Source organism: Neophocaena asiaeorientalis, unplaced genomic scaffold, assembly GCF_003031525.2.
Source record: "Neophocaena asiaeorientalis asiaeorientalis breed wild unplaced genomic scaffold, Neophocaena_asiaeorientalis_V1.1 scaffold226, whole genome shotgun sequence".
Taxonomy (NCBI): domain Eukaryota; kingdom Metazoa; phylum Chordata; class Mammalia; order Artiodactyla; family Phocoenidae; genus Neophocaena; species Neophocaena asiaeorientalis.
This window is the reverse complement of record NW_020173037.1, coordinates 5,075,752-5,099,394: the sequence shown is the minus strand read 5'-3', so window position 1 is coordinate 5,099,394 and position 23,643 is coordinate 5,075,752.

Sequence of the window (23,643 nt, the reverse complement as noted above, 5' to 3'; positions counted from 1 at the left end):
TGTTCCTGATCTTAGAGAAAATGGTTTCAGTTTTTCACCATTGAGAACAATGTTGGCTGTGGGTTTGTCATATATAGCCTTTATTATGTTGAGGTAAACTTCCTCTATGCCTACTTTCCAGAGGGTTTTTATCCTAAATGGGTGCTGAATTTTGTCGTTTCTAAGAATTTGTCCATTTCTTCCAGGTTGTCCATTTTATTGGCATATAGTTGCTTGTAGTAATCTCTCATGATCCTTTGTATTTCTGCAGTGTCAGTTGTTACTTCCCTTTTACATTTCTAATTCTATTGATTTGAGTCTTCCCCCTTTTTTCTTGATGAATTTAGCTAATGATTTATCAATTTTGTTTATCTTCTCAAAGAACCACCTTTTAGTTTTATTGATCTTTGCTATTGTGTCCTTCATTTCTTTTTCATTTATTTCTGATCTGATCTTTATGTTTTCTTTCCTTCTGCTAACTTTGGGGTTTTTTTATTCTTCTTTCTCTAATTGCTTTAGGTGTAAGGTTAGGTTGTTTATTTGAGATGTTTCTTGTTTCTTGAGGTAGGATTGTATTGCTATAAACTTCCCTCTTAGAACTGCTTTTGCTGCATCCCATAGGTTTTGGGTCGCGTGTTGTCATTGTCATTTGTTGCCATTGTCAGTTTCTAGGTATTTTTTGATTTCCTCTTTTATTTCTTCGGTGATCTCTTGGTTGTTTAGTAGTGTATTGTTTAGCTTCCATGTGCTTGTATTTTTTACAGATTTTTTTCCTGTAATTGATTTCTAGTCTCATAGCGTTGTGGTCAGGAAAGATACTTGATAGATTGCAATTTCTTAAATATACTAAGGCTTGATTTATGACCCAAGATATGATCTATCCTGGAGAATGTCCATGAGCGCTTGAGAAGAATGTATATTCTGTTGTTTCTGGATGGAATGTCCTGTAAATATCAATTAAGTCCATCTTGTTTAATGTATCATTTAAAGCTTGTGTTTCCTTATTTATTTTCATTTTGGATGATCTGTCCATTGGTGAAAGTGGGGTGTTAAAGTCCCCTACTATGATTGTGTTACTGTCAGTTTCCCCTTTTATGGCTGTTAGCATTTGCCTTATGTATTGAGGTGCTCCTATGTTGGGTGCATAAATATTTACAATTGTTATATCTTCTTCTTGGATCGATCCCTTGATCATTATGTAGTGTCCTTCTTTGTCTCTTGTAATAGTCTTTATTTTAAAGTCTATTTTGTCTGATATGAGAATTGCTCCTCCAGCTTTCTTTTGATTTCCATTTGCATGAAATATCTTTTTCCATCCCCTCACTTTCAGTGTGTATGTGTCCCTAGATCTGAAGTGGGTCTCTTGTAGACAGCATATATATGGGTCTTGTTTTTGTATCCTTTCAGCCAGTGTATTTCTTTTGTTGGAGTGTTCTTCTAGGTCCTTGTTAAACGTTTCTTGTGTTTTCTCCATTCTATTTCCAAGATTAAGATCATCTTTACTATCATTACTCTGAATTCTTTTTCAGGTAGACTGCCTATTTCCTCTTCGTTTGTTAGGTCTGGTGGGTTTTTATCTTGCTCCTTCATCTGCTGTGTGTTTCTCTGTCTCCTCCTTTTGCTTAACTTTCTGTGTTTGGGGTCTCCTTTTCACAGGCTGCAGGTCTGTAGTTCCCGTTGTTTTTGATGTGTGCCCCCAGTGGGTAAGGTTGGTTCAATGGGTTGTGTAGGCTTCCTGGTGGAGAGGACTGGTGCCTGTGTTCTGGTGGATGAGGCTGGATCTTGTCTTTCTGGTGGGCAGGACCACGTCCGGTGGTGTGTTTTGGGGTGTCTGTGAGCTTATTATGATTTTAGAGAGCCTCTCTGCTAATGGGTGGTGTTGTGTTCCTGTCTTGCTAGTTGTTTGGTATAGGGTGTCCAGCACTGTAGCTTGCTGGTCATTGAGTGGAGCTGGGTCTTAGCATTGAGATGGAGATCTCTGGGAGAGCTTTCGCCGTTTGATATTACGTGGAGCCAGGAGGTCTCTGGTGGACCAATGTCCTAAACTCAGCTCTCCCACCTCAGAGGTGCAGGCCTGACATCTGGCCAGAGCACCGAGACCCTGTCAGCCACACGGCTCTTGAAGGAAAATCACGAAGGTTGCTTTGGAGGCTTTTGAAGAGGGGAGCACAGGATGAAACCTAAACAACCCCACAGAAGCGCCCTTATGACATTTTGCCGGAGTGGCCTCTGGACCTTGCTGTTCCGGGAGGCCCCGAGGCCACAGCAGAAATGAGAGTGCAGACCTGTCTAAGCAGGCCCCAGGGCGGCCCAGAACAAACTCATTCTAGTTCCTCCTTCCACTTGCTTCCCTCTCCTACACGCCGGCCTAACAGACGCCAGCTTCAGCTGGACCACGCCCAACCGGAAATGGTTCAAGAAGCCCCCCTGAATGCTTCTGTTCTAGACCTCTTTAATTTTATGGGACTCTGTCTTCTCTCTCACCATTTACACAAAAATCATCTGTTTAAGAATAGGTGTACGTAACAAACATACCTCTAGCAAAACTATCAATTGAATATTCGATTGTTTTAAGTAAGATGGAGGGAGGCTAGAAAAAGAAAGAAGAAGAGACCAAAATTGTAGAAAAGTAGTAATAGGAAAAGTATGATGAGAAAGATACTCAGGGTGTTTGTTTCCCTCAAGCCTTGTAGATGACAAAAAGATGTTATCCACCCCCTTTGAGATGTTCTCATTTTTAATCTGGTTTCTTCTGAGTATGAATAAAGCAGGCTTCAGGAGCACAGGCCCTTTCATTCTATCCCTGGCAAACTGCTTGACTGTCCTTACTGACAGCTGCTTTATGTTCCCTTATTTTAATTTCTTTAGCTACACCCTTAAAATATTCTACACTTGAAAAATGCTTTTTTTTTTCTGAAAAGCATGATTTTTCTCTGAAAAGCATGATTTTTCTGAAATTTTGCTTGTTAAAGTTCCTGAGGGTTTCTTGAAAAAGTACTTGTCAGATTTGCAGATCAGCATTTCCCGTTTGACAAAGCCGAGTGTACAAATGACAGAGTCAGGGGGATGTCTGGGCTTGCTCTCGATCTGGTGAGCCCTGTCCCAGCTATGAATTTCTAGGCGGTAGATGTTCTGGAATTCTCTACCACTCCTTCCACACCCACATGGGCTCTCTAGGCTACAATTGTATATACGAGGCAGGAAATACCTGCTTGAATGCTAACAGGGGCAGGTGGCTTCTGGACACTTAGAATTCTGAGATCCATGATTTTGCACTGTCTGAGACCTTTGCTGTATTGGCTCATATTAGATATTCCATAAATATACCTTAGTAATTGCATTTCTTATTATAAGTAGTTGGCTCAGGCAAGGGCAGTGAAGACGGATGTACTTTGTTTATCTAGCACCACCCCTCTTTTTGCGGGGGGCGTGTTAAATCACTGGAGAGATGAAATTTAAATCCTTGGCAACTACTTCAAATCCAAGACATCTAGTCAAAAAATACCAGGAATTTTCACAGCGGCTCGTAACCTTCATAGTACATTTTCATTTCATGGAATGTTACTGATCACCTCTGGTATTTTTGTTGCTGTGCCTGTTGCCAAACTGAGGTTCAACTGCTTGCCACTCAAAAGCCAGTATTTCAAGAGCCAAGTGTCAGTAAAAAGGAAAGTCACTTTAATCAGAAAAGCTGGCAATCTGGGGGGAAGGCGGACTTGTGTTCTGAGACCAACTCCAAAGGTTCTACTCAGCCATGAGAATTTTTAAAGGGAAAAATGGGGGGAAGAATCTCAGTGAATCACTGAGGCAGGAGGTTGGATTCTGCATCATTCTCCACGGCCTGCAGACTGGCTGACTCTCTCCAGATTTTATCTTGTCCGTGATCTGCCTGCAGGATTGCTAAGGGGGCCGCTGCGGGTAGAGAGCTGGTCATTTTTTACCTGCTTAATTCTTCATTCTTACTTCTTTTTAGCTAGGAAAATAATCAACAGGTTAGGCAAGGTATGGTGTAGCGTTCAGGAAAGCGTAAATCGGAATTAGTTTCAATTCTTAGTGATCTCATTCCTATAAGTAGGTTTTTAAGGTTAGAGGGGGCAGAAATGGGAAAACAAGAAAGGGACAAAAGAGCTGCTTTCATGCCTATCATATATCCTGACATGAAAAGGAGCTGTTCTGTTCCTGGAAAACCAGCGTAAAGCAGTAGCACCATCTCCTATCACCCTCTTCTCCTCCCAAAGTAGGAGAGAGGCCTTAGAGTCAAGCATCTTGCATTGGAAGGGGCTTTGTCATGGGTTCTATGAAAACAAGTGGTACCTGAGAAAGTCAAGATCAAGGAAGGTAAGGTGATGAAAAGAGATCAAAGAGCACAGCAGATATTCAGCCGTCGTTTGAGGAAGGTAAGTTGGATGCATCACGTACAAAGGCAGGGAATCAGATTGTGTCTGGGAAGAGGGTTAGATAACTTAGATTGTATGGCATCTTTACATTTCTTGTTTCAACCTCACTGGAAGCCCAGAAGGGGAAGGCAGATATTCCCGTTTACAGGTGGTCTTCCTTAGGTGGCCAACATCTACCTCCCAAACTGCCTGTCAGGATCGAATTCTGCATGGTTGATCTGCTCTTGCTAGAAAATGTCTTTTTCCCCTTTTGGTTTCAGCGACCACGTTTTCTTCCGGTTTCCCTTCTGCCTCCTTGCGTACTTTTCATTTCTTTCCTGGGTCCCCTGCTGCTAGCCGTCGCTTCAACATTTACTTCCAGAGGTTCCATTCTTGAGCTTTTATTCATCGTACTCAGAATATTCTCCCAGGGCTATTTTCCACTATTACCTATGTGGCAATGACCCCTAATTCGTATCTCCCAGTTTGAATTTCTTCAAGACTCTGGACCCATATTTCAAAATGCCTATCTTTAACTGAAATTCATCATGTTCAAACCTATATGTAGCATGTTTTTCTCCTCTGACTGTTTTAAGATGTCCTCTCTATCATGGAATTGCATTCCTTTGGTGGTGATGTACCTTGGTGTGGTCTTTCTGTTTATCCTGTTTGAGGTATAATGACCTTTGAAGTATGTGATTGGATACTTTTGGAAAACGTATGCTCATTATGTCTTCAAATAATATTCAGCCCTCCCATCTCTCCTTCTGAGATTGCAGTTACTTTTATGTTAGATTGTTTAATATTGCCCAGGGACCACGGAGATTCTGTTCATTTTTTTGGCCACACCGTGCAGCATGTGGGATTTTAGTTCCCCAGCCAGTGATTGAACATGTGCCCCCTGCAGGGGAAGCACGGGGTCTTAACTACTGGACTTAACTACTGCAAAGTCTCTGTTCATTACTTCTTCAGTCTTCTTCCCATTGTGCTTCAATTTCCGCAGTTTTTATTGTCACATCTCCCACTTCACTTCTATCGTCTTTGCAATTATTACACTTGCAAGAGCTATTACTCTTGACGTAGCTAATCTATTATTAAGTCTATCCAGGGAATTTTTTATTCTGAGTGATTTTTAGCTCTAAAGTTTCCCCTTGGTTATTTTTTTATACTTTCCATCTGTCTCCTCATTTTATTCATGTTTTATTTTTGAACATATTTATAATGTCTGTTTTAAACTCCTATCTGATAATTCCAACAACACTGTCATTTCTGGGTCTTTTCCATTGGTTTATATTTTCTTCTAATTATAAGTATTATTTTCATCATTCTTTGCATGTTTTAGTACCTTTTGATTTCAAGAAAATAAATATCTTGAGCAATGAAAGAATGTTTTCAACACAATTTTAAATTAGTGTAAGAGCGTACCCATTTCCTGGAAGACATAATATTTACTCTAATTTATTTTTAGTTATCTTGTTGAATATCAATATTTTATCATTTGGTTGTTGAAAAACTCAGAAAATCTTGAGACAATAAAGCATGGTCTACAGATACAGTAGTCTCTTCATTGTCTTTTTTCTTTTATCACTATGAATGATCAAGAGTTATAATGAATTAACACTGATGATTATTGCTTTGAGAATTACTATGTACTTTTGAGATTACGCATATGGAGTCTGCTCAAAGTTTCAGGATTACTATGATGTACACGATTTGAACTACGTAGTCACTGGAGCGTAAGAAATTTTATATTCTAGTCTTTTGTTTCCTGAAGATGAACCTCCCCTCTATAATTTGCATGAAGTTGAGTGGTATACTGAATTTAAAAGCTATTTATATGGTAATAAACAGAATAACAGTCAAGTTTGTGCCTGAGCTCCATTACTTGTGAAGGCAATAAAAAGTGTTTCCAGCCAGAAAAGAATACATTTATTTTTGCCCAGAAAGAGCACCAGTTTTCCTCTTCAGTTCACTCAGAGACAATGTTTAATAACTCCAGCAGTTTGTTGAGTATCGAAGTCCTGAAAAAAAATCTCCAAGCAAGTCAAGAAGGTTGAAGTTCTACTTCTTGAGAGGAAAGCCTTGGGCTTAAAAGGAGAAAGAGACTAGTAAAGGCTGGAATGCACTGGATGCAAGAGAAGATGTTTAAGGCAGCAAATAACTAACATAAGGGCTTCCCTGGTGGCGCAGCTGTTGAGAGTCCGCCTGTCGATGCAGGGGACGCGGGTTCGCGCCCCGGTCCGGGAAGATCCCACGTGCCGCGGAGCGGCTGGGCCCGTGAGCCATGGCCGCTGGGCCTGCGCGTCCGGAGCCTGTGCTCCGCAACGGGAGAGGCCACAACAGTGAGAGGCCCGCGTACCGCCAAAAAAAAAAAAAAAACTAACATAAAAGTCAACAAAAAAATTTAAGACATTGTGACTTCCGGGCAGCAAGACGAAAAGTAGCCGACGCCAACCCCTTGCTACACAGCAGTGTGCCAGGGCCTTTCCCTTCTGGGAGGGAAGCTGCTTCCTGTCCCTCCCCTTGTGAGCACTGGATCAGCTCTCAAATGCTCACACGAGGTGCATGATCTAGATGTAGATATGCAGCAATACCTAGGAGTGATTCAGTCTGGGACTGCTTGAAAATAACAACTCTCGGAAGACTACCTCCTACCCTATGAAACGAGAACTTCACAAGCTTTAGGTGACGTATGCTAATCATGGACAACAGCCATAAGTGCTGTTTGGAGGGGCTCTAATTGTAAATTATTATCCCATCTCTGAAAGAACTGTTAAAACAACAACAAGACTTTGTGGCAGGTACAGCAGCCCAGAGAGATTTTTCTTCTTTGGGGAGGCAGTGTGGTGCAGTGGTGAGCCCAGGTCCAAGAATCAGATGACCTCATTCTCATCTAGTTGAGTGCCTTTGGACAAATGACTTATCCTCTATGTGCCTCCGTTTTCTTATCTGCAAAATGAGAATAATGATAATATTTCCCCATAAGGCTAATCACAAGAAATAAAGTCCCTGATTAAGATTAGCTATTAGCTTAGCTAATAGCGAATCAATTAGCTATTAAGATTTCACTTTCTGAACCTGTGATCCTCTGTTTCTCTTGGAGGGTTCTCTTTGTGACCTTCCCTTCTTTAGAATCCGTGTTCAGCATCATATTGTCACAGAAGGGGAGGTTTTATTTCCTTGCCTTTTGGGGAGCAAAGATCCTTTCTCACTGGGTACAAGTTGGCTGCCCACTTGCAAGAGATATGGATGCTCTTATGCTTTCTGTACAGGGGGATTAAACACCCTTCCTGTCTTCTGAAGCCCCAGGTTTATTTAATCATTTCACACAAATCATCATAGAAGCCACGCACATTTGAGAAAAGCACTGAGTGACTAATTATACAAAATCCTAATCTACATACCTAATTGAAGAGGTTGTCAGGAATTGTTTGTAGGTAGAATTACCTGTGTTGCTGTTTGCTCAGAACAATCCTTGTTAATGCCTGTTGTCTGGGCATCTCATTCCGTCAAGTATTTGTCCCAGGATTTTATTTTTTATACGTATGTATAAAAAATATGTATATATGTATGTATATGCTTATGCATGTCTATATATCAGTATATATAAAATAAGAAATTTGTTTTTATATATGCTTAGAAATAAAAATTTAAAAACAAATAATAAAATAAGGAACTTATGATAGGGATTTGACCTTACGTAACCGTGAGAGTTGGTTAAACAGTCTCTCTAAAGTCTTTGTGCTGACGCCGAGTAACAGGGTCCAAGTCACAGCATCAAAATCTGAAAACTCACAAGAGCATCCTTAGCATAAACCTTTATTTAAAAACACTAGAGGCAAAAGGAGGATTGGAGGCAGCAGTTAAGGAAGAAGAGTGGAATGTTTTCCTAGGCTGCGGCGGGAGGGGTTCAGCAGAGGTGTAACTAGTCTGGGAGACAGTTGATCAAGGACGGTTCTCTAAGAGGGACGGGATTGTTCTGGATGGATGGCTACCATTCCAGCAATTTGGGTTTTATCTGGTGAGGACCAGCTGTGCGGCAAGGACATGCAAGGGCTGCATGAAAACCTCTCAGTCCTTGTCTCCCCTGAAAAGACACCTGCTCACTGAGGGCGAGGATGCATCTCCTCTTGTTCCTGTTTGAGTGACCAGCGCGGTGCCTGATGCAGAAGCGGGGCTCTGTGAAGGTGTGTTGCCCTAAAATAACCTGAAGAGAGACAAGGAGGGTGCTGGAGATCAGAGGAAACAATTGAAAAGGAAGGTCACCAAGAAGCAGGAGTGTCTGTAGTAGGATGAGACAGACTTGACTTCAGAAAGGAGAAGATGTCTTTCTTTTCTCTGCGACAGGGCAGCAGAGAAGAATTCACATCAGAATAAAAGTATCTAGTGTAAAGCATAAAGAAAACTTCCTTGGCATTTCTATTTCTTTTTTTTTTTTTTTGCTGTACGCGGGCCTCTCACTGTCGTGGCCTCTCCCGTTGCGGAGCACAGGCTCCGGACGCGCAGGCTCAGCGGCCATGGCTCACGGGGCCAACCGCTCGGCGGCATGTGGGATCTTCCCGGAGCGGAGCACGAACCCGCGTCTCCTGCATCGGCAGGCGGACTCTCAACCACTGCGCCACCAGGGAAGCCCATTTCTATTTCTTGTGGAAGTGGGTGTAGGGTGAAAGGGTTTAGCGACGACCATAACGATGCTATTTGAAAAGCTGGGAAGAAGGGTGTCTTTGGGAGGATATAGCGGAGACCACCTGCAGAAGCCCCGATTTTTGTTTGGGAAAGTCATGCTAAAGGAGATTTTTTCTATGTATATTCCTATCCTGTAAGGAGCTGTTGGTACCTAGACGTGCCGAATTATGGCTCGCTGTCATAATGTCCAAGGCCATCATCACAGAGGTCAGAGAATATCAATAATATTGGTACAACCATTATGGAGAACAGTATGGAGCTTCCTTAAAAAACTAAATACAGAGCTACCACATGATCCAGTAATCCCACTCCTGGGCATATATCTGGATAAAACCATAATTCAAAAAGATACATGCACCCCAATGTTCATTGCAGCACTATTTACAATAGTCAGGATTGGAAGCAACCTAAAAGTCCATTGACAGATGAATGGATAAAGAAGATGTGGTACATATATACAATGGAATAATACTCAGCCATAAAAAGTAACAAAACTGGGCCATTTGTAGAGACATGGATGGATCTAGAGACTGTCATACAGAGTGAAGTAAGTCAGAAAGAGAAAAACAAATATCCTATGATATTGCTAATATGTGGAATCTAAAAAAATGGTACAACTGAACTTATTTATAAAACAGAAATAGAGCCACAGATGTAGAAAACAAACTTATGGTTACAGGAGGGAAAATGGAGGAGGGATAAATTGGGAGATTGAAACTGACATATACACACTACTATATATAAACTAGGTAACTAATAAGGACCTACTGTATAGCACAGGGAACTCTACTCAGTACTCTGTAATGACCTGTATGGGAATAGAATCTAAAAGAGTGGATATACGTGTACGTATAACTGATTCATTTTACTGTACACCTGAAACTAGCACAACATTGTAAATCAACTATATTCCAATGTAAAAAAAAAAAAGCCACACATTTCCCTGTAAAAAAAATAATAATATGGAAAAGTTGGCTTAGAATTTGCGATCAAGAATCAATGTACAAAAGCGTAAACATTTATAACTGAGCTCCACTTAGGACATCTTTTTCTGGTTGATGGAGAAAATAGTTAAACTTGTGAGAAACTGAATCTACAAAGGAACAGTGGCCAGATCACGCTTAAAACTAGAAACTGTGACCCACATCCTGCAGCAACTGGACCAGGAGTCAGCCCTTCATCTACAATCAACAGCCCAGGACACCAGTGTCTATAAGTCAGACTTGCAGGACGCCAGACCCTCATCTCTAGTGACAATCAGGAAACTAGAAGATAAGCTGCAACCATCAGCCCCGAATGCCCAGGACTTTAATAACTGACAGCTTCCCTAATGTTCGTGCCCTCTTCCAACTTAGGATGAGCCAGAGAAGGTCCAATATGCTCTGCTAACCAATCACTAGAAGACCCAGCTTCTAGTCAGCCTGCCTACAGCTTCCCCAGGCCAACAGCCTCCGATCAGGGCACCCCCGCCTGGAGCCTTCCCCTTTGCACTCTAAAACTCACCTGCTGCTCAGCTTGACTTTGAGTCGCTGCCCAAACACAAGTGGTGGCGGCCAGAAGAAATAGCGTTTGCTTTGCTCTTTTCATTTGGTTTGTCTTCTCTTATTTCCCTACTTGCCAGCACAACACAGTACTGTCACTTCTGATACAGGACTGCGGCAGGTTAGGGTCCGTACGCGGTCACGCTCAAGACATCTCCCCTTCTCTCGTGCCTTTGGCTGTTCGCTGAGGTGGTCCAGGTTCCCAGAAGTTTCCCTTACCGTCTGGGCATTGGAGATGGGCATCTGGTCTGAGTACCATTCTCTGCCACAATCTGGTCTCTGCTGAGGTACCTCATGCCACGGTCTTTGGGTGATGGCCTTTGTTCTTGCTGCGTCTGTACCTGAAGTGGCCTGATCCCCCCCGACGACCCCTACCGGTGGACTCTGGCTGTCAGAGTCTACATGCTCTGCACTCCCCTCTTCTGACCATGTCTTTGGGTTCACCAGCCTTCTGAGTACTTCTGTGTCCCCGTGGAGGCTTGTGGGACTCTCAGCATCTTTCCCCTCACCTTGCTGGTGTGCAAGGGACTCTGGGAGGCTGTGCTTGGGCCCATTCATCTATACAGATATTTGTTTTGATCCCTTACTGCCCAGAGCTCTGGATCACTTCCTCCGTTCCTCTGCCATGAACACTTCCTCTGTTTATGGTTTCACCTTCACGGTAGAAGCAGAAACTCTTGTTCCAAGTTTTGTTTTGTTTTGCTTGGTGTTTTTTTTTTTTGTTCGTTTTTTGTTTGTGGCCAACAGGACACTGATAAGTGGCTTAGACTCTGCGGAGCTCACAAGTGGCTCCAGGCTGGAGACCAGCGGTGTGAAGCAGGCAGTACGGGCTGCATAGTTAATAGAGAATGACGATGAAACACCCAGTTTGCAGGGTCAGCAGTGGCAAAGCTCGGAAAGGTAGCGTTTGATGTAACGTGAGATTCTCTGCCCTTCCTGAGATTCCAGGAGCTCTCTGTTCTCCTCTGATCATTTCTTTTTAGGTTGAAGCTAGCTAAGCTGCGTTCATTTATTCACAGCTAAGGACCCTATCAGATACTTCTGCAACCGTTGTTAATCTGTCATTCAGGACCCCGTGGCCCCAACAAGTGGGCCAGATCAGACATGAATTGCTAAGGGGCACATCCTGAGAAGGAAGACACCTTGGGCAAAGCATATAAGTTCAAGGAGAAACAGTTCCATGATGGTAAGAGGTGACCCAAGCACAATTCTGTTGGACTGGAGCAAGTAATAACAGTCGACAACCAGAGCTGATTTGGAGAACGTGTATGCTTTCCTCAGATCCTCAGAAATATCCATTGGGTTTTTTCACAGGCACACAGGGTGGGGCTGCAGCTGTGCTATCTGAGTATGAAAGTACAGGATGGAGCTCCCTGATCTAAAGCCCTTGAGGAGTTTCAGGCCCCAGGAGCCACTATATTGAGTATTGCTTTGTGCCCGGCACTATTCTAAGTACCAGGCATTATCCATCTCATGTAATCTTCTCTGCAGCCTTCAGAAGTACACCCTCACTGTATAGATATGAACATTGAGGCTTAGCGATATTAAGGTCAAAGTCACATAACTGGTAAGTCTGGAACCATGACACAGAAATGGAGGAAAAGGGAGGGCGGCAGAGATATCAAAGCTCCTGCTTTGAAAGACAACCCATGTTGCACTTTTCCAGCTAAGAATATCTCTTTTCATTACAAAGAGGAATATGTCAATTAAATAAAGGCTCTAATAGGGCTGCAAAGCAGACCCCACCACTCATCTGAAAGGAAGGTGATGTAGGAGAGAACGGGACTTTCCTCCGTTAGTCAGTGGCCACAGAACATGCTATTTCCTGAAAAGCTGTTTTTCCTTCCAGTCTTAGGGACTAGTGATCACCCAGCTGTGTCCACCTCTGTTCATAAACAACTCCCAAAGCCAAACCTCATCCTTGGTAGCCTGTAGCAATGTTGCTGAGTGAGACTGGATGGGTTTTTTGGTGTTTTTTTGAAATCTTAACATCTTTTTTTGGAGTATAATTGCTTTACAATGGTGTGTTAGTTTCTGCTGTATAACAAAGTGAATCAGCTCTACATATACAAATATCACCATATCCCCTCCCTCTTGCATCTCCCTCCCACCCTCCCTATCCCACCCCTCTAGGTGGTCACAAAGCACCGAGCTGATCTCCCTGTGCTATGCGGCTGCTTCCCACTAGCTGTCTGTTTTACACTTGGTAGTGAATATATGCCCATGCTACTCTCTCACTTCGTCCCATCTTACCCTCCCTTAACTTCACTTTGTATGACAGACTCTAGGTCCATCCACCTCACTACAGATAACTCAATTTCCTTTCCTTTTATGGCTGGGTAGTATTCCGTTGTATATATGTGACTGGATGGGTTTCAGGGCACCTGCAGTATTATTTGATTTTGCTGATGCTCTGCAAGTTCTCTTATCCCCTCAGATAAAAGCCATGTAGAAAGAGGAGGTAGGGATTTGTCTGTGGCAAGCGCTTCTCTGGCCTCATAAGTTTGCTGTTTTAGGGCACTGGTTGCCAAGCAGGGCATCAGGATCGGCTGGGAACCTAGGTTTGCGTCAGAAGCAGTGGTGCTGGAGTGGTCCAGCAATCTGTGTTTCATGCCAATGCCTGCTCACACCTGAGAAGCATCGGTTTGGAGTCCAGGTTAAATATAAACCCCAAGGTCATCTTCTTTTCTCTTTAATATGACAGCTTCATTGAGCTACTATTTACATGCCATACAGACTGCCCATTTAGAGTACATAATGCAGTGGATTCTAGTATATCCACATAGCCGTACAACCATCGATACCATCGCCTTTAAAACATTACCATCACCCCCAAAAGAAACCCTCTAGTGGCTCCTCCCCCATTTTCCCTTCAACCCCCAGCTCTCTCAGCTCGAGGCAATGGCACTGATTTTTTAATCTCTGTAGATTTGCCTATTCTGAACATTTCATACAAATGAGATCATACAATTCGCAGTCTTTTGTGATTAGCTTTTTTTCACTTAGCATAATGTTTTCAAGATCCAGCCATGCTGTGGACGTATCAGTAATTCATTCCTTCTTATGACTGAATAATATTCCGTTGTATGGATACACCACATTTTCATCATCCTTTCCTCAGCTGATGCATATTTGGGTTTTAATTTGGTTTTATATTAAAACTCTGTAGTGCAATCTCTTCCTCTCCTCATGGAAAAATATCTACATGTGACGATTTTGTAGGTACACACATCAGTATTCTGAGTTAATATCTCAGTACCGAGTGGACCACAAGTATTTATGAAGGTTCTCACTGCACAGCTTTCTCCCCTGACGGATTCAGAGTTTGTAAGGCTATTCTTAGCGCTACTATCACTGCCACCAAAACAGAAATGAATTGAATGCGTGGGATTTAATCTGATGCTTGTTTTCTGAGTTTCCACTGTGACCATCAGCAGGGGTAGCCCCATGGGTGCTGGGGGCTGGTGTCCAGCTGGTACTCAGCTCTGGGTCCTGAGCCAGTCTCACGTATGGAGAGCTTGCATGTCACCTTTCCGGGACTTGGGATTCCTGATCTTTCACGACACACTGGAAGTTCTTCAGACATTGTGGCCCCAAATGTTTGACTCAAATAGTGCAATAAGATCATGCCCGACTCCCCTGTTCAGTAGCGTGTCAACAAGGGGATTTGAAGACTATGGGCAGGAGATGTATGTGCCTTACAGGTGGACAGGGAATTCTGAACTAAGACATATACACTTGAAGGGGATGCCAGATGTCAGGGAGAAAATATTCAGAGGACTTTCCTCTCTCAGCAATGCATGGCTGCCATGTGAAACTGATACGAAGCCAGGTGACTAGTCTCTCCACAGGTTGACATTATCCACAAAAAAGGCCACAAAGGTGTCTCTCCAACTGAAAAAAATATGAATTCCTAAGCAACAGGTAATAAAGGATGCCTCCAAGAATTTATTGGTTATGGACATGAAACTCAATGTAATATGTTTTTGTACTTTGGAGATTTATGTTCTTAGAAACAGCTGATACAGAAGTCCAAGACGTTAAATAAGCAAATTCATAATTGGATTCTTTTTAAAATAAATTTATTTACTTATTTTAGGCTGCATCGGGTCTTCATTGCTGCACATGGGCTTTCTCTAGTTTCAGAGCACGGACTCTAGGCACATGGGCTTCAGTAGTTGTGGCACGTGGGATTAGTAGTTGTGGCGCACGGGCTTAGTTGCTCCGCGGCACGTGGGATCTTCCCGGACCAGGGCTCGAACTCGTGTCCCCTGCATTGGTAGGTGTATTCTTAACCACTGCACCACCAGGGAAGACCTCTTACCTTCTTTTTCTTTTTTGAATTTTTGAATTTTATTTAATTTATTTTCTTATACTGCAGGTTCTTATTAGTTATTCATTTTATACATATTAGTGTATATATGTCAATCCCAATCTCCAATTCATCACACCACCACCACCCTTCATAATTGGATTTTTTTAAATGCTTTTTATTTGTTCATATAAATAAATAATGGAGAACTCTATTCTACATCCTAATTAAAATATTGGGATGTAGACCATTATTTTTAAAAAGACTTCTAGGATTTGAGTATTTTGAAAGCACAGAACCATTTTTAAAAGTCTCAGCTGCTTAATAATGGCAAGGACTACTTTCTTCCTCCCTTTTAAGTCTTTTGGGTGGCTCTTATCAAGAATATCATTTCAGAGTTTGCAAAGTGCTTCAACATGGATTCAAGTTTTCCTGAAAGAGAGGTGATCCTGTGACCACGTGACATTTCAGAGGTCACATCTGATCTTTTATTTTTTGCCACTTGCACAAATATGAATTTGTCTTGCTGGAACAGTGTGAAGCTTGGAGCAAATGGAGAGGAAACATGATTCACAGTGAATTCACTGGTGGAGTCCAGTACGTCACGTGGCCTCCGTCTACTCTCTAGAACTTCTGGGCCTTCCTCCCAGCCAGTGCTGCTTGCCAGCCAATCATGCCTTGGGGATTAACATGAGAACATCAGGAAACAATGGATCACATCTTGTTGAACAGAGAGCAGAGTGGTTTCTTTCCCAAACCAGATTTCCGATTGTGAAACAAGATTTCCACAGCTCTGACAGGAGATCTTCCCAGATATGTCCTAGGTCACGTCTTATTTCACAGTAGGAATGCAAAGAGCTCACATCTGAAAGTTTTTCTGTTTGCAGTGAATTCAGTTCTCTAGCTGGATTAAGATCTTTGGTTACATCCAATCTCCAACTGGCAGAGGACCAGACCTAATTTTTCAAAGAGAACATTGTCATGGAAAATGTTTTCAATAGTGGATATAGTTTTTCCCAAAGCTGCTCTTGGTAGGTAAGCAGTGGAGTGCCATGGGACAGGAGGACAAAGGATCTTTCTCCAATACACTTTTTATTCTCTGGGGAAGAGATAAAACATTCTTCAAACAGTTGTTTTGGACCGCAAGCCAAATAGTCTTGGAAACCTCAGAGGATTAAATACATCAACAAGAGGAAACACTGAAAATGGGAAGGTCTGTCAGACAACAAAAGGATACCGCACTAAGAGCAAGAGGTGAATGTCCAGTAGTGACAGTTCACCGTCAGCCCCGGACTCCTGGAGAGTGGCAGGGTGGATGTACTAAACCAGTGGTCTGTGTTTAATGCAAAAGTTCAAGAACAGTTGACCATCGAGGCGAGTCAGAGACAGGAGTTAGGAATCTCCAGAGAGAAGGGTGACGAGTATGAAAGTTCCACCCCCAGAACTCGGGGACAGCAGTGCGTCCAGTTGAATACCCCTCCACTTATTAGCTGCGTGATTTGGGGCAAGGTACCAGACATGGGGTTGTCGTGAGGATGAAATGAGCTAAAATATGGGAGGATCTTAGAACAGTCACACGGCCCCTAAGGATGCACGTCTCCTCTCTGAGCCCCTGTTTATGGGAGGATCTTAGAACAGTCACACGGCCCCTAAGGATGCACGTCTCCTCTCTGAGCCCCTGTTTATGTTTGTCTGATCTGAAGGCTTTTACTCCATGCTGTATTTATTAGACAGGACTCTCTTGCTTTCTAGAGACAGAAATTAACTCAAATTCACCTAAACAGAAAATAATTCATTGGTTCAAGGGCCCAAGAAAGAAGGTTAGGGCTGAGAAGTTCAGCTGTTGAAATGATGTGGTCATCTATCTCTCTCTCTCTCTCTATCTCTCGCTCAATCCCTCCCTCTCCCCTTCACCCCCTCTTCCTCTCTGCTGGTGTGCTATTTCCTTCTCTCCTTTGATAGATCTTCTTTCTCCACAAAATGGGGAGCTCAGACCCACATTCTTCCAGCAGTGCCCACATGCATGGAACAATCTTCCACACTTACCTTACAGAAAGTCCTGGAAAGAAATGTGATTGCTTTGGTTGGGTCATATGTCCTCACCTGTCCCAAACTCTCCTGTCCAAGGCGCAAGGCAGGATCTGTGAAGAAAAGAAGCAAGGAGGTTGGGCAGAGGAAACCATAGCTACTAAAATCCAGTCAGTAAGGACTTCCCTGGAGGTCCAGTGGTTAAGACTCTGCACCTCCACTGCAGGGGGCCTGGGTTCGATCCCTGGTGGGGGAACTAAGATCGACCAAAAAAAAAAAAAAAAAAAATCCAATCAACAAGATTTATCTGCGAGAATGGGGTGAGGGGACCCATCCCAGGTCAGTGCCCGGCTGTCAAGGGTGCTGACAACTGTCTTGTTCTCGGGTTTCTCACTGTTCTCTCCTGATCGGGGGCCCGGGTCTCAACAAGATGGAGCTCGGCAGCCACAGGCACCTCCTCCATTGCCTGAAGCCCAGCCGGCCACTCTTCCCTGCACCTTGCTCTTCTCGGGGGTGTTGGGTCAGGAAGGGGCAGGGGGGCCACAGATTGGACTGCACCCTGTTTTGTTGCTTAAAACTCATATCCCTATCTAGTTCCCTGATCCTTCTTCTTCTGTAGACTTCCAGGAGTCTGGTAGTGTGAGGGGCAGATGGCCTGCTCCCTGCTGGGGGTCCTTGGTATTTGAAAAGCTTCTGTGGACTTCCCTAGTGGCCTGGGAAGAGTCTGCCTGCCAATGCAGGGGACACGGGTTCGAGCCCTGGTCCGGGAAGATCCCATATGCTGCGGAGCAGCTAAGCCTGTGTGCCACACCTACTGAGCCTGCGCTCTAGAGCTCGCTAGCCACAACTACTGAGCCCACGAGCCACAACTACTGAGCCCGCATGCCACAACTACTGAAGCCTGTGCGCCTAGAATCCGTGCTGCACAGCAAGAGAAGCCACTGCAATGAGAAGCCCACGCACTGCAACGAAGAGTAGCCCCTGCTCGCTGCAACTAGAGAAAGCCCGCACACAGCAACAAAGACCCAAAAACAGCCAAAAATAAAAATAAATAAATTTTAAAAATAAAAAAATAAAAAGCTTCTGTGCTTTCAGAGTACTAACATTTAGAAATGATTTTTTTAAAAATGATCTAATCCTAAGAATTCTCTATTATAATGAGCAAGTAAAAAGCATTTTTAAAAACCTGGTGACGAATTTGTTTATTTAACATCCTTGACTTCTGCGTCAGCTATTTTTAGGATCATAAAATTGTTTCACATCTAGGACCAAAAATTCCAGGGAGGTTCCCCTTATCCTCTGTTGCTTAGAAATGAGTATCTTGTTCAGTTTCCTGGCCTCAGTCATCACAGGCCAACCTGAACCCACAGCCCTGGCTGGTCTGAGTCTCTGCCCTGTCTTCTCTGGTTAAAGTGAGTAAAATTACACCTACATTAGTTGGCTTTGGCTGCTGTAACAAAGTACCACAGACTGGGTGTCTTCATAACAGAAATGTACTGTCTCCCAGTTCTGGAGCAGAGTTCCAAAACCAATGTGTCATCAGGGTTGCTTTCTCCCGAGGGCTGTGAAAAGGACTCTATTCTATGGTTCTCCCTAGTTTCTGGTGTTTTCTGGCAAACTTCGGCTTTCCTTGGCTTGTAGCACATCACTGATCTTTGCCTTTATCTCCAAATGGTGTTCTCTGTGTGTGTGTCCAAATCTCCCCCTTTATAAGGACATCAGTCATATTGGATTAGGGGTCCACCCTTCACCACTCTGACCTCATCATAGCTAATTACACCTACAAAGACCTTATTTCCAAACAAGGTCACATTATGAGAGACTGCAGGTTAGGACATAGAAATTTGGGGGAAAGATAATGTGACTCAATAATACACCTAGGAAGAGATAGAATAAAGAGATGAAATGGAATAGAGATCATGAAAGAAGTACTTTTAAATCCATGATAGTAGCATTTTCAGTGCAACTAAAGCATTTTTTTAAACTTTTTTAATACTTAATGAGTGTTTTGTTTGCTTTTTAAGGAATTACAATTATTTAAGAGCGTTTGACTTCGGAAAAGGCTATGTTTTCAATTAGTGTTTAAATGCTCTGTGATGGCCTATTTATTAAATGAATGGACTTTGCTGTATTTTTTGTGGGTAAGTCGTACTAGCATATTTAGATGAATATCAATTAATTTAAAATAAGAGATTGAATATTAGAAAAATGGTAGTGAATGTTCCTCCTTACGAAAGCCCGATGTGAACGCATCTGTGGCCAGGAAGCCACAGCAAACACTCAGATCTGCAGGGTCCTTCAACTCTCAAATGTTCCAGCCTCTTCCCCCAACTTGTTAGGAAAGACAAGCGCTGCCCCGTGGAATTCCGTGTCCTGGGCTGAGCCCGGCAGGAGCTGAGTCTGTTTTCAACATCTTTGAACTGCAGGACCTTTCGTGCAAATAGTATCTTACAATGTAAACTCAATCTATAAAACAGATTAAAGCCGACATCCTCCCCTGTCATTGGGAAGTTTTCCTTTGAATGTTATCCTTGTACCCCTTTCCTCAGAACCACCCAGAAATCACAGTTTAAGAGGTAGATTCGGGGACCTACAGTAGACTCCCCGATTCAGAAGTTTAGCCTTGGGGCCCATGAATCCATGTTCACACACTCCTAAGGATACTTCGCATACACACTAAAGTTTAAGCGTTGCTTCGTTAGCTTAACCTACGTCCTGGCACACATTTCTCTGCCTCTACCGTTGTTGAGTATCCCGCTTATCAATGCACGAAGGCCTCAGCACAGGGCCTGGCGACTCAAAGTGTCACTGGGTTTGTCACCGTCAGAATTTCCATTGTTGTTGTTACCACGGCGGCTGTTCTTAATGGTGACGCCTCCAGGTTGCCCTGTGGGGTGCACCTCAGTGACCACCACTAAGTGACAAAGCCCTGCTTCTACTCCCCGGGAAGTCACCACATTGTCCCTCGGAAACCGACGCAAGCCGCCACCTGCCGTTGGGGTCCCTGCCTCTGGCGCTTCTAGTCTGGGGCTCACGTCGTCCCCAGGGTTGCCCCCTCTGACCACCACACCTCCCTCCCAGTTAGCGGGTCTTGGTCATTTCAGTTGTTCCGGCCCCGTGGGTCTCAAACATTAACGTGCATGAACTCCCCCGGGATGCTGTTAAAAATGCAACCCCTGGCGCCGTAGGGTCCGGGGTGCAGCTGAGACACAGCGCTCCCCAGAAGCTTCCAGGGGACTCCTGGTGCAGGAAACACGCTCAGAGGAGCAAGGTTCCAGAAAAGGGTCTATCTCTGTGTGGTTCTCCCTGGGTGCCCGGCATAAGTGCTGTTCCAGCCACAGCGCCTCTACCTCAGGTTAGAGCATCCACGAGACCCTGTCACCCACCCTCGGCCTCGGGGGCTCCAGACAAAGACTTCCCAGGGAGGTGACGCTGTCCCTACACCCAGGATCTTATCTAAACTTCAATTTTCTGCAGGCTGCGTACATCATTTTCTGATGAATAGGAACTTCACTTTATTCACATAGATATTATTATTGTAATTATATCTCTTGTTGCTTCCCACGTCACTGTTGCATGAACTAAAAAGCAACCTTAAATAGTATTCTCTATTTCTACAGTTGTAGAAGTCTTTTGAAATTTAGAAGAAGGCTTTTGAAAATGTAGAACTAAAAAACAAATTCTATAAGCATATTATAAAATAGCTGTTGGCTTTTTGACTCTAACCTTTTGTTCGTAAAAGAAAATCAAGATATGGGTAATTTTTAAAAAAAGCCTCTTGGCAGTGCTTGCTTTCTCCTCCTTTTGTTTTGGCTATAAATCTGGTTTCTTTGGGGTGAAATACCGAACTCCGCCACACGGGGGCAGCAGAGCACCGCTGTCTGTGCTCAACTAGAAACGCGCTGCTTTCAGTTTGGGGGTGAATTTCAAAACCTTGAAGTTAGAATTGAAAATAACAGAATGTAATAAACCTCCGCTGCTGGTTGAAATTCCGCGGGTATAACCTTCTAACTTAAAAGTTCATCTGAAGAATCCTGTTTTGAGTAAGCTCTGTTGTTAAAGGAAGCTGCCCATCTCTTTTCATCTGGTCCTACAAGCCTTGCAGGAGTGGGTAGTTAAGAGGGTGGAGATGATACAGCACCAGCGGGGCGCTGATTAACTGAGCTCCAGTCCAGGACAGCACGATGACCACGGCTTCTAGCAGAATATAGAGTAGGCAGGGGAAGAAAAAGACAAGAAGCCTTTGATGGAAGAATGCTGTATCCAAAGAGCTAAAGCAGAAGACTGTCTTATAGAATCACTCTACAAAGATAAACGTTATCCTGAAGAATCATTCTGGAGACCATTCAGGTCATCTGAGCCTGTACCTGGAACACCAGCTGTGCCAGAAGGTGACAGGATTTATTTTTGTTTTTTACTTGGTGTTTGAGCCTGTACCTGGAACACCAGCTGTGCCAGAAGGTGACAGGGTTTATTTTTGTTTTTACTTGGTGCTGTGAGGTTAGCCTTTGAAGGCAGGCTGTTCGGGACATGCTTCTATTTTGTCTCTGTGCAAACTGACAAAATCTTATTCATCTGTGTTCTTCTGTGGAAAATGAGGCAAGAGTGTGATGATCTGAAATTCTGTAAGACACACACGCATGCACGGTCCGTATTCTGTCCTTCAGCTGTGTGGCCTCACGTCACACGAAAATGGCTAAATGCTAAAGGACATGAGTTCCTCCTGCATCTCATTCCTCTCCTTCTTTAGGCTGGAAGGTTGGACACGAGGAGGATTTTTCCAGCAGATGCTATAGTCCCTCAGTTGCGGTGATGATGCCCTGTGGGCTGAAGGGTATGTTAACTCAGGTGGGACTCACCGCACCGCCTGACCTGGCCTCAGGGTATGGGGCTGGGCAAGGCACCCTCAGCCTTACGACAAGGGTGAAAGCACAGACGCAGCCCACAAGAGTAATCGCAGAGACAGAGTCGGGAGGTGCTGTGCCGCCCGAGGGCCCTGCGGCATGCGGTGGTCAGCAGGTAAATCCGTGAATGCCTCGTTTCCTTCCCGGGGTCGTTAGTCCAGCCCTGACTCAGCTTCTGAGCTCCGGACCCATAAATGCCACTGCCGACCTGGGACGCCGCGAAGGCGCTGCTTCCAGGTTAATGCGGTGGCTATGAGCGCAAGGCTCACCGTGAGGCCGAGCAAAATGAAACGTCAGAGTTTGGAGCAGGGGAATGTTTACTGCAGGCCCACGCAAGGGTAGTTCATGCCCAGAAAACCCCGAGCTCCCTGCAGGGTCTCCTTAAAGCGTTTTCAAATGCCGGGTGAGGGAGGAGGGGTCACAGGGTATGTGATCGGTCAGTGCGCAGTCCTCTGACTGGCTGATGGTGAGGTCACAGGGGTGACCTCACATTATCAGTCCTTAGGCTCCAGGAGGCCTGGGGGCTGTGTGCTCGGTCCTCAAGAGTTAACACCTTCCGTCTGCTGGGGGGTTCACATCTGAACCCTGAAGTCAAGGCTGTGACAACACAACTAAGAGTTACAGGAGGTCATCGCAACCGTGGGACCGGGAGGGGTCCCCAGGGAAGCGCTCAGGGTGGGGGTAGGAGGCTGAGAGCCCAACCTTTGGGGCGAACCGTGTAAGGCGGACCGGGAAACAAAACAGGCAAAAGCAAAACGGTAACAACAGAGACAAAACGAGGTCAGAGGAAGGAGAGAAATCGGAGGTATTGGTGCCATGAGATCCAAGAATGGAGGGGGAAAGACCAATGGTGTCCAACGTGGTAGAAAGATCAGGTAGGATAGCGGCCAAGAGGGAACCGGGGTGGCGTCCGTGCCCACCTGGAGCTCCAGGTGAGGAGGGGGCCTGCTTTCAGCTCTGCCTCTGTCTCTGGTGTTTGTTGGCTCGAGGCAGCCATCCTCCCTGGGTCTTACTTTTCTCCCCCGTGAGGGGAGACATCGTGTTAGTTTCCCAGGGCTGCTGAAACAAAGGACCACGAACTGTGTGACTTAAAACAGCACACGTATTCTCCCACGGCTCTGGAAGCCGGAAGTCCGAAATGAAGGTGTCGTCAGGGCCACGGTCCCTCGGACGCTCCAGAGGAGAAGCTGTTCTTTGCCTCTTACACCTTCTGGCGGCGGCTGGCTCTCCTTGGCTTGTGTCTCAACCACTGCAGTCTCTGCTTTCTGGTCACATCACTGCCTCCTCCTGTGTCCGTGAAAACTTCCTTTGCCTCCCTCTTGTAAGGACCTTGTCACTAAATTTAGGGACCACTCTGAGGATCCAGGATAGACCCCTCTCAAAATCCTTAATCACGTATTTGGGACCCCAGAGGGTAATATTCACTCTTGTACCATATACAGGGAATATTCACAGTTTCTGGGGACTAGGGCATGGATGGAGCTTTTGAGGTGCGACCTTCTACCCACTACCAATGGACTGATGGACACTCAGACCAAATAATCCCCTCAGTCCCTTCCGGTGGTGACATTTAATGAATCGCCAAAAGACTGACAACACGGGAAACTCTACTATTATTTAACACAAGTTCAAAATAGTTGACAGAATAAACAAGTATTATTTTCAACAAGTCGAATAGCTTACCTCTGGGTTGCATTCATTTTTTTTAAAACCTCTCACATGCCGTCCTGTGGTTGGCGTGTCTCTGACCCCCCCACACACAAGGGGAGTCCTTTGGTGAGCTGTGCACTTTTTCACCTACTCACCTGATATCCGTT